The 12,494-nt window shown below is 38.8% G+C and overlaps 1 protein-coding gene across 1 annotated transcript in view; it reads left to right on the forward strand.

The window, feature by feature from the left end:
- Positions 1-379: 379 nt before the first annotated feature.
- The window catches only part of LOC146003509 (uncharacterized), a 79,946-nt gene continuing 67,831 nt past the window's right edge, over positions 380-12,494 (forward strand). Inside the window, exon 1 of the mRNA XM_083141796.1 lies at positions 380-525. The gene's annotated coding sequence lies outside the window, so the exon portion shown is untranslated. The remainder of the gene's footprint in view (positions 526-12,494) is intronic.

Here is a 12,494-nt window from a genome sequence, read left to right on the forward strand (position 1 = left end):
ATACAATAAATAAGAACTGTTGCGGTAAACCAGGTCAATTTTCAGAATACGCTATTGGTTGCTACTAAAATGGTGTGTGGCCTCCCCGATGGCGCAGTGGTAGCGTCGTTGCCTTGTAAATCAAGGAGTCCCGGGTTGGATACCCGGTGGAGGCAAATAGTGGTTCGGATCCCACTTTAAACTGTAGGTCCAGTCCCGATTAGCCTTACTGTGCATAAAGTGGACTTAAAACATCAATCAATCAATCAATAAAGTGGAGGGAAATTTGAAACTTCCCACCAGGTGGCTCTGTGAAACGCCACTGCACATACGTAGACCTACAAACTGCAGGTAGTTCACCATTCATTGGCAATGGCAATATTTTTCTCATCGACGTGAGATTATCGTAGTTCATGGTGACTTATTTTTCAGTTTCTTGTGGTCATTTATTCTCAGTCTACACGTCTAATTCTTAAGTATGTGTTTCTTTAGTCAGTTTTAAATGTTATGGCAAATTCTACGTTGCGTTAGAAAGTGTAGTCCAAGGTACGTAACGAACTATATTTATTAATTTTTACTCTCCATCAAATATAGTTCTATAATCGGAAGTTGAATAGTTCCAAGGTGGAATAACATAGAGATGGATCCGTTAAATACTGTTTTGTTCTACGGATCGTGAGCTGGAGGTTCTCGCAAGTTTGTACAAAGTGAAAGTTATCCAGTATATTTGTTTTTATTAAAGCTAACTCAACGTAACTTATCGCACATATTGGAAATCAATTCCGCCAAACTGTTACAAATACTACAATACCATTATTGTTCAGGAAATAAAGGTTATATAATCATGTTCGTTTAATATCCCGAACGGACACACCTGTAAAACTTGTAAATGCCATCTTTAGTTTCATTTTTTCTCTAAATCGTTTATTCTTAAACGAAGCAGATTATAAGGGAATTTGTCATGCCATAACACGCAAATGTGAAGCTATTCCATGTTGTACCTACAGCCGGGATTCCATTCTTGAAGACTAACGAAGCTCTGGCATCTAGACTTTTTTTCTTTATTTTCTTGTATGGTTGGCGCTTACCCCCGTGGTGTGGGCAGTCTCCGACACTACCCATCTCTGTATTTAGTTCTAATTGTTGAAATTGTGGGTGTCCGGGTATGTCCGAGTCTAAGGATAAACTTTTGTAAATTTAAATTTTGAATTTATGTTCACGGGCATAACTATAGAGGACCAACATTATATGGGGTGTGGGGATTTAAGAGGGTTGTAAATGAAAGTGGGAATGGAACTCCTGCTCTATGAAGGCTTTTGTGTAAGATACTTGCTATTTTTCTTCGCATTCACATAGGGGGAGTTTATCATGTTTATCCGTGACCAGTTTTAGGTGAAAACAATCACTGCTAGAGACAGTTTCAATTTGTACAGTGTCTCTCAAAAGTTTTAGGACAACGACATTTTAAACTAGGCAACCCAATTTACACAAGCCGTTGGTAGGTTGCGTGCAGAGTTAGGCTCAATTTCAGGGTTGCCACATGCACAATAGATATTTATAAAATACGCGAAAGAAATATAAACAAGTATTATTGTATAAAATTATTAAAAATATCACTATTATATCGCAAATGACAAAATTCTTTCTGAAAGAAAAAAATAGGTTTTCTAGTATTTCATCGCTGATGAGTCTACAGTAAGGAAAAGAGGTGAGAGGAAACGAAAGGTTACAAAGGAGAGGAGAAAGAGAAAGCGAAAGGAGAAGAGGAAAAGTAGAGGAGAGATGAAAGATAGGATAAACGAGGAGAGGAGATGTAGTGAGGAGAATGGAAAAAGATTCGAGGGGAGATGAGGAAACAAGAACAGAGAAGAGAAAAGAGGAGGAAAACGAGAGGAGAGGAGAGGAGACGAGGAGACGAGAAGAGGGAAGTGGAGAGTAGAGTAAAGGAGAGAAAAGAGAAGAACGAACAAAGAGAGAATAGTGCAGTGGAGTCGGAAATCTAATACAGGAAAGGAGATAAGAGGAGTGGAGAAGAGTGGGATGGAGATAAGATGCGAGAAAAGTAGGGAAGGCGATATGAGATAAAAGCAGAACGGAAAGAGGGGAGAGAAGAGGGAGAAGGAACTGGAGAGAAGAGGTAGTTGCAGAAAATATCGTCTGAGCGTCAAGAATGGATGCATTGGTCAAATTATCGACATGAAACATTCAATAACATTTTGAAATATATTGGAGAATATATTAGATCGGTGCGAAATGCCTTTTGGATGAGTTCAGAGCAAATTAAAATCTTCCAAAAATTAAAATCTTTCTTTGATTTTACCTGCGATTACACCACTAAAAAAAATTAACGTAATTTTTAAAAGAATTATTCAATTTTTCTCCACTTCTCGGTTTGTTGAAATGGAGATTTTGTAATTCAATTTTTCCCCTCCCCCCATCGTTAATTCCAAACTGAATCATTCCGTTTCACACGGCGTGGACAATGAACACAATGGGATCTGTCTAAAACTTACGAAAATTTTCTGCCACCGGAAGGGTTTGAACCTACGACCATCAGATTGACAATCCTGAACGGTAGCCACTACCCTACAAGCTTCAGCTCCTGAAACCAGGTAGAAGAACCACTACACCACGCATTTACCTTCGAATGAAATAACATTTTTTTTAAAGTATTCTGTCCCTCCAATATTGTAAATGTCGTTTGGTATACGTGTAGTTGAACTTTTACTTTAATTTTGATTTGCTTTCTTGTAGTATAACCGATATCTTCGAGAAATAATTTTCGAAGTGATTAAAAACGAGAATATTGGTAGTTGTGAAAATGCGAGTTATTTCTTCTAACTTATTATTGTGATTAGACATTACGTACTAATGGAAAATATCTAGAGGTAATGCTTTTTGGTGATTTTAACCTTTCCATCGATTGGAACACCCCCTCGTCTGATACTCCAAACTGCCCGGCTGATCAATGGTTCATGGAGACATTCGTGAATGGTATTGGTCTGAAGCAATTCAACATGCATAAGACACGCGGTAACAGCAACTTAGGTTACGTCCTAGCAACCCTGCCTGATCCAGAAATAACCCCGGAAAGAAACATTTTACCATCAGACCACGACTCGCTAGATGTCCTTGTGTACAGTCATGGAAAATAGTTCTTGGGCCACGAGACCTACGATATCGTAACATCTTAAAGCCTGTTGTCTATGCAACCCAAATAACAAAATTGTCGCTTGGGTTTGCCTGGCGGACCTGGATTCTCGGGAATGATTGAGTCTTGACAGCAGAGTGAGTCATACTCGCAGGCCCAGCCATAACAAACAACCACCAGAGTGAGACCACCAGAAAAAGTTTCAGGAATTGGTTTCTTTACAACAGCTATTCGTAAGAAAATGTTCTCTTTACTGATATTAGAGTCATTGTCAAGAAAGTTCACTGAAATGGTGGTTTTCGTCGAATCATCTTCGCGCAACACACATGCTGTCAACCCAGAAGTCCTTGAAAAAGGTTGGAGTTAAAAACAACGTCTTGACAAATGATAAGACGAATCGATATTCATTAGTCCCAACTTAGAATTTTGTGTAAGACATGGATCATCATGTCCTATCATCCATTTCATAACTTCATTAATCATCCTCATCGCCTTTGTTGACGCCAAGTGCTAGAAAAACAATATAAAATAAGCAAAATTAAGAAATTAATAAATTACATTTTCAGCGATTTCACGCAGCGACTCAGTTGCATGTAGACAAAGTTTCATTAATCGGGAACCAAGGGCCCCCTCGTTGTGCTTCATTGTCATTTTCCCTCCACTTTGCCGGCCGCGATTAACCTGATGTTGATTAATGCACAATCCACAAATTGCACCAAAGCGGCGCATATTATGAATAGGTAAACTATGTGATATTATGCTAATTTAGAATTTAGTAATAAAATGTGAATTTTGGGGGGTTCAGTTAAGTGGCTGCACATCCATTACGTAATCGCGATATCATCAAATTGTACGAAGCATGTCTACACCTACGTAAAGTGTCAGTCCCCGTCATAGGCGTGCACAGACCCTCTGATTAGGGGGGATAGCCTTGATGATAGTTCAGGCCGGAAAATAATAATGTAATTTCATCTCACTTGTTTAAATTTTATTGCATTGATGGGTGTGTTTATATATACACCCCTCCCCCGCCCCCCACACACATATAAATACATACATACATATATATATATATATACAACACACACACACACACACACACACACACACACACACACATATATACATATATACCAACAGTAAAAATCATATAAATTGTCTCTCAAATCTGCGCGTTCCATTTCCTCGAAACAATTGTTCATGCACTTAAGAGAAAACCTTTTAGAAGCAGTACTTCTCTCCTCGGTAATTTAAAATGCATTACAGAAAAGAAATTGCGAGCGAAGCGACCAATAAATTTTCAGATCCAATTTTTTGCAAAATGAAAACAATGTCGATTTAATATGGGGAAAAAATCATGGAGCGCCATATTATTGTCTTTTACATTTTTTTTCATTTAGATCGTTTGGCGTCCAGGGTTAACTCCCGTAGACCCCTAGCTACGGCTCTGAACTTGACTAGACTGCAAGAAAAGCAGATATTGCGAGCGAAGCGAGCAAGAACATTTTACAAAAGGTATTTATATTTGTATAAAATTTGAAATCAAGGGGGCAATTGCAGCTCTGTCCCTCCCCACCCCCACCGCAGGTGCTCTTGGCAGTCTGGAAGAAATAATGCAAGAAAGACGTGAAAACAAAATCCATCTTGAGTATCCTTTTGTCCTGCTACTCTTAGATTCTGCTACTCTTGCTTTCATTTACTTCCATGTTTGCCCCCTAAAATTGATTTCCGTTCAAGGTTGTGGGTGTGTGTGGTTTCGCCACTGCACCCCTTCCTCCGTAGTTGCTTTGAACTTTCATCGGCTTGAAAATACTTAATTTTCTTTAAGAGTATAATATAGTTTAATAACGGCGATAGGATTCATCTATCCTAAATTTCTAGGTGAAAATATAATAATATAGGGGCATAGATGTCTGGAAGGGGGGCAAGGATTGCCACATCTTCCCCTTAGAAAACGAATGTCAACCAAAAAGTACGTTTTCACATGTATAATTTGATTTCAGTCATAATAATTTACATTAATTATTATAATGAGGATGCAGGAATGCGATAATACAACACTATTATCGGGGTAACATGCCCCATGGAAAAATACCTTGCTTGTCTCTTCGTGGAAAATATCTGCAGACGTCCATGATTAGGGAGGCATTTGCCCTCCCCCTGGCCCCCTGGGCGCACTCCTATGATCCCCGTGATGGAATATGTAGCTCAAAGCCAGGGCTTTAAGATCAAATTTGTTTTGTTATTGTTTTTATTAGTAATTACCTCAGTTTTCTTCCTCTGAAGTTAAATTATTCATGACGACGATTTATGATTACATTAAAGACACGAATGAACATACACAATGAACCCATTTTGGTCGGAACTCGAACTCGGAACCTTGTTTGGCAATAAATACAAATATCCATAAGGCATGAGTGTTTCATTGGAGATGTTCCTCTACTTCCGTCATTTTATCACTAATATATTTCTTTAATATATAATAATAAATCACAACTACCCAAAAATTAAATATTATTTTGCATTTTCACATGCATATGTTTTTTTACGGTTAGAGTGTGAACTGGCACCTGTTTATTTAGATTGTTCTTTATGTTTCGTGTGTAGTTAAAGATAGGAAAAATGCTTGAGGAACGATTAGGGCTATAAGAATTCCGTCCGTGACAGAGTGGTTAGCACAGTGCGCTACGATGTCTGATGTCCTGAGTTCGAATCCCGTCGTGCGTATGGGTGTTCTTTGTGAGTGCCCCTTCATCAATTTCATCATATCACTCATCCTCGTCGTCGCGATTAGCAAGAGGTGAAAGAAAAACGAAGCTAAATAAGAAAATAAAAATACTTATAAGAATCATTCTTATTTCCGGACGTGTCCTACATTTTATAGTTATGTCTCGCCTCCGGAAGGAATTTGAAAGAAATCTCAAATGTCTTATACGTATTTTGGGCATCACGTAACTTCAAATTAGATGGAGAAACAGAAAATCTGAGGGGAGTCTGAGACAACTTCCTTGGAGAAGTATGCTTAAATCAAAGAGTGTGCATGGTTGCTACTGGATGTTCGGAAAAACAATTGCATTCCCAGCTCAGATATTACTTCCCGATTTTCTAGATCCGGAGAAGTCCGGATATATGTATAAAAATGCTTACTTTGTAAAGTTTTATCGATACTACAAGTGTCAATAATTTGTTCGAAGTAACAAGTTTCGTTCCAGAAATTACATAAACGGTCCTTATTGGAGAAATAAGGCACACAATTCTGTTTTTTCCCAGTGTATAGTAGTTTTTTACATATTAATAAACAAGAACTTCCAGACTTTGTTTACGACATTGTGAATTTTTTCCTTCCCGAATTCATGGATTGTTTTCTCTTTCTGGTCCACATCGACGAAAAACGTTCTGTCTTACATACACAAGTTGAAATCACATACAGCCGTGCTATTAATTAGCAGTTGAGGAATTTTGAACTCAACCGTTCACTTCAACATTAATTTTTCAAATGAAGATGTGTCATATTCTCGTTATATGCTAAGATGTCCTAGTAACCTATTATATTTACTGCAAATACGATCGTGTTCAACATTTTGAGACATTTTGTCCTACTTTCCGCTGACGAGTGATCTGATAGCCCTATGTGTGATGAGAACTGTTTTTACTCAATTTCTGATATAATTTATTCCAGCATTTCCTTCAACTTCTATTACCTTGTTATTACCTCCAATGCTTACACGACTTTTCCTTCGTGCCGACCTTTGGGTTCAGAAATGTTTACAACACCCCCATCTCCCGCGTGTAAATAGCAGGCAACAACACTCTGGAAGACCATAATGTATACAACTTGTTTACTACATATTTTACGAAAATATTAGAATGTTAGCTTGATATAACTGTGGATTGTAAGGAACGAAATTAAATACCTGTTTTATACGCAAACTGGAACGAGCGCAGGCCTGCTGTGAGTCACTCTGGCAGTGAAGGTCACTGATCGAAGCAGTTGGTGCTTCTTGCTTGCTACAAGCAGGCGCCTTATCTTTCCTCAAGGAAACACGGAAATCTTCGTTACTTTTTTTCGCCAGACTAATGGTGAACATTTACAGGAACGTAAGGAGTAGTATCGTATTCTATTGGAATTAGATTTCGTGGTGTTTAAAAGATATCATAACAATATGTAAATCTCTTTTGTGACCTACACTGAACTTATTTTAAAGTTTCATTGACATGTGAAAGCGGAAATTTCGAGATCCTTGTTCCTTACGATTTCTAAACAACCAAAGAGCGTGGTGAACGTGAAACTACTTATTGTTCGCCACAATGGTATGTATTATACAAATGGTCTCTAATCAAAAACCCTATTACATCACAGGAAGTGATATTTAAAACAATTCTACCACGTATCCAACGTAACCAATATTCAGATTGATTCCAAGCTTCTGTTTGGGTTATTTTGTGTCGCATTTTTACCTCTTGCGATAATCGCGACGATGAAGATGATGGGTAATGATACGAATGCAATGCTTCATCTATGCCTCAACAGGTTTCAAAAATGGATCCTCTGACTTTGTAGAGAGTTACGGTGATTTTTATTTTTATTTTCATTTGGTATTTTAAGTCCACTTTATGCACACAAAGGCTAATCGAGACTGCGTCTACAGTTTAAATTGGGATCCTAACCACTGTGTCTCCACCGGGTATCGAACCGGGGACTCCTTGATTACAAGGCGACTCCTCTACTACAGCGCCATCGGGAAGGATGAGAGAGAGAGAGAGAGAGAGAGAGAGAGAAAGAGAGAGAGAGGGAGAGAGTTACGGTGACTAAGATAATGAAGAATTGAAAGTAGCAGAACGACTAAGCTATTCTTTTGTCAATATTGGGATTGTTAATGAATGTTATGAATGTCAGTTCAAATTGAAAAAAAATAAACTAAAAAATTTCCAGAGTGCCGTTACAAATCGTTAATTTTTCTCTTTCCACACATTACTTTGCTACTATGTAGATATTTGCATGCTAAGACGTAGAAAGTGCTTCATTTTCAGTGTGTGGAATTGCGATTTATTTCTGAGAATGGAGTGGGTAGTGGGAAAAGGATCACCTCACATGTTTGGATTATACCACCTTCCCCTACACACACGCACACAAAATATATCGGCTGTTGTTCTTATAAGGAAATATAACATGTATGAATTGTGTCAAGAAATATTGGAGCCTATTCACATCCCTACGGAACTTGGAAGAAAGCCCACGTAGAGATTGGGAAGTTTTGTTACGACAAAATTGGGATGTATAGTAAATTAAAAAGCAAAGTCCTACTTTGTGCTTTGCACCGAGCCATAAAGGTGTATAGGGGGTGTGGAGTTAGGGCCCCACGCTTTCTTCATCAGGCCGAAGATGGGAATGATGTGATCAGCACCACGCCCCTGGCCGCCTTAACTCCCCCCACCCTTCCCCAGAGTTTCCTCCAGGTACCCACTTTATACGACGCTGGGTGGGCACCGAAGCAGCTTGAACAGGTGGACAAAATCCCGATTATCCCCCGTCGGGGATCGAACCCAGATCTCTCGCATGGTAATAAAACGCCCTAACGACTGTGCTACTGCGGCACATACAGTAATTAAGGCAAGAATTGTTTTAGCGTTTCGTTCAATGTTTTTAGGGGAATCATTTTTGGAGATATAATTTGTAGCTCTTGTCGGTTCTGCGACCTGGCTTGAGAAAAGGCGATTTTCTGACGAACAACATTCCACCTGACAAGTCACGTGACTTTCCTACATTTCCTGTGCCTGTTGGCTTTTGCATGAAAGACGAGTTGCTCTTGAGACAGACAGAATCACCCGATCACCTAATGGTGCAATGTGTGTTGTGGGAATTTCATCTGCCATTAAAGTCTTATGGGGAAGAACTTTTTTCCACCACTGTACCTGCCCCCCGTGGAGAAGAGAAAGTCTCGACCGCAAAAGCAGCCTTATCGCCTGTGGCGGAATGCACCCTGGGAGGACATTCGCCGAGCTCTTCATTTCTGGTGCAGGATGATGACGTCAACAAATCAGTGGAGATGTTTGTGGACGTACTGCACGCCGTGATTGATGACTTCGTGCCGGCCAGGAAACCGAAATCGACAAAATATTCGGTGTGGTTTGACAATGAAGTTCTCCTGGTGCTAAAAAACAAAAAAGAAGCATGGAACCTATGGAAACAAAGCCCCAATGTGCATACACACCAAACGTTCTGTAGTATTAGACGTCACTCCAAGTATTTACTTAAGAAAGAATATAAGGACTACGTAGACAACGTAACAGCACAGTGCCTTACCAACCCAAAGAAATTCTTTACTTTGTTAAATTCAAGAAAGCAAAAACCACGCGTCCCCATGGAAATCAAGTACAAATCGGAATCAGCCTGTGGAGATAAAAGAGTGCACTTATTCAACAGTTTCTTTCACGAAAACTTCACCTCGCTTGCTTCAACCAACCCACTCCCCGACGTGCAGTCGGTCTGTTCACACTCTCTGTCAACTATCAAAACCTCTTCTCATGAAGTTAAATCTCTCCTTGCCTCATTACCCATACACCGCTCTTTAGGACCAGATGAAATTCCCACGATTTTCCTCCGTAACACTGCCGACTTCTTGGCTCATCCTCTCTCTCTCTTGCTAAATAGGTGCTTCTCTGAAGGCGTGTTTCCTCGGATGTTCAAGGAAGCCAACGTTGTACCCATTCACAAATATGGAGACAAAAATAGTGCTACATCATACAGACCAATATCACTCCTGTCACCTCTGTCTATAATCTGTGAAAAAATCATTAAGGACAGATTATTCAGATTTACATCTCCGCATATCGGTACTCCCCAACACGGGTTTCTTCCAGGTAGCTCTTGCTTGACTAATCTTTCAGTTCTCCTTTCACATGCCACTAGGGCTATTTCCAAAAATTCCCAGCTAGATGTGATATACTTGGATATTTCAAAAGCCTTTGACAAAATAAACCATGCTCTTCTTATTCACAAATTACGAACTAGATTTAACATACATGGCAAATTTCTCTCCTTAATCCAGGATTATTTACACTCACGGACACAGCGAGTCACCCTTTCAGGCGCCTCTTCTGATTTTCTTCCTGTCCTGTCTGGGGTACCACAAGGGAGCGTCTTGGGCCCTCTCTTGTTCATCCTATACATGGACGATCTCCCTCAAAGACTTTCCTCATTTCCTGTCAATTTACTCATGTTTGCTGACGACTGTAAACTTTTCAAAGAAATCTCAACCACGCAAGATGCTGTGATTCTCCAGAATGCTCTTTCCGAACTTGTCACATGGTGTAACCTGTGGAATCTACAACTTAACCCACAGAAATGTTCCTCCCTCACAGTCTCTTTAAAAAAGAAAAAAATACATTCTCATTATGTTCTTGAAAACAATTATATTACTACAGTTGCGGCCCAAAAAGATCTAAGTGTTATCATAGATGAAAAGCTGAACTTTAAGGAACACATCGCAGCTACAACTAAAAGTGCAATGCGCCTCTTAGGCCTCCTGTACAGATTCACTGAAATTGATACTCCAATTTCTCTTAGCCTGTTTTTCAAGTCATTCATTTCTCCGATTCTCGAATACTGTTCTCCAGTCTGGGCCATGGCTTCCAATACAAATCTTTCTAGCATGGATTCCGTCCTCAGCTTCTTTACCGCCATTGTTCGTCATAGAATTCCTTCTTTGCGGCATCTTCAGAAACCTGACATCCTGACTACTTTGAACATTCAGTTACTGCAGACCCGACGCGATATGGCCGATATGAATTTTTTCTATAAAATCATCAATGGGAAATTAAGATCTGAATCTCTTCTTACAGAATTCAACTTCAGAGTTCCCTCTCGATCGACCCGAAACACTGAATTGTTCCACACCTCCACAGCTAGGCTTTCTCTTATACAGCGCGCTCTATTCCACACGCTGCCCCAGTTCTACAATAATTTACCCATAAACATAGACATTTTTGCCCCTGAAAGCATTTTCCTATCTTCCCTAAAAATGAATATGTAAATCTTTGTTTCCTTGTTTATGCCTTATGTTTATATTTAACTTTTCTTGTTTTTACCTTAAACCACCTTGACTTGTTCTTGTTATTTGTTAGAGTTTTCAGTGTAAAATGGCCTTAAAAGTGCTGTATCTGAAACTTTGAATAAATAAATAAACAAATAAATAAATGTTCTTTTCCTTTGATACTGTAACAGACAAAATGCTTGTTTACTGATGCAAGTCTTGTGTCCAGAACAGTCTTATGAAATGTATTTGCTGTTGCGTAAGATAACACGAAATAATTACACCGTGTGCGAACTACCAAATCTGTGCAACGTTATACGTAAACAGTAAACAGGCGGAAAATTTTATTCATAAAATCACTTCACATTTGACAGTGTTAGTCAAGAGAGACTCGTGGGACACTGTGTTAAGGTGCTGGACTAAATCCTTCTAATTTTTCTTCCTCGAAGAACAACAATTTCTAAGGAAGAGCAACATGATGCTTACACTTTCCTTTAATTGGGTTAAAAATAAATAAGAATGTTGCTTGCATTTCTGTCATTGACGTCGACCAGAGAGAGAGAGAGAGACAGACAGACAGATATTACAAAATAGTTCAAATAGTGCGAGCGCCATTAAAAAGTCATGATAATTCTATGTTGCGTACTTAAAATTATTCATACAATATAGAACATGTCTAATTGTGAGTTAACAAAAAAAAACAATAATAAAGAGACATTTTCGCATCACGATTGCAGTTCGAAAAAGTCGGGACAGGGATTGAAAGTAACGCACTGTCCTGACTAAATCGGTGAATCGGACGTCTGGTAGCCTTGCATCAATGATTATAAAACTAAAACCACCCAATATTGCAGCTTGAAGACTTTTGCGCAAGAAACAGATTCATTTATACAAAAGCAAAATTGAAATTTTTACACATCCTTGCATCCTTGCATTGAACTCAAGTGGGAAAAGGGGTAAAATTAGCATGTCCTGAATTTCCATACATATAAATAGTTATTTCATTAATATTTGTTAATGTCTTTGAAGCAGTACACAATTATCGTTAGAGTATCATAATTCATGATCTTATATATAAAAATATCCCGTTGAACGTGTGTCAATTCATTTATTTGTTTATTTTTTTTATAAATTCCATATGCAGACCGATGTAGCCACTATATACTGCTATTACAAATAATGTTACCATGCTCTTGTTTAATGGAAGGGATTCTTTTTTAAGGAACATCTAGTATGGAGGATCGAACGTGAGACCGCAATGCTTTCAAAACTTTAACCAATACACTACGCCCTTTGTTTTCTTGGAGCTACTGTTCCTAATTATTCTGTCG

This window comes from Lepisma saccharinum, chromosome 20 (assembly GCF_977018435.1).
Source record: "Lepisma saccharinum chromosome 20, izLepSacc3.1, whole genome shotgun sequence".
Lineage (NCBI taxonomy): Eukaryota > Metazoa > Arthropoda > Insecta > Zygentoma > Lepismatidae > Lepisma > Lepisma saccharinum.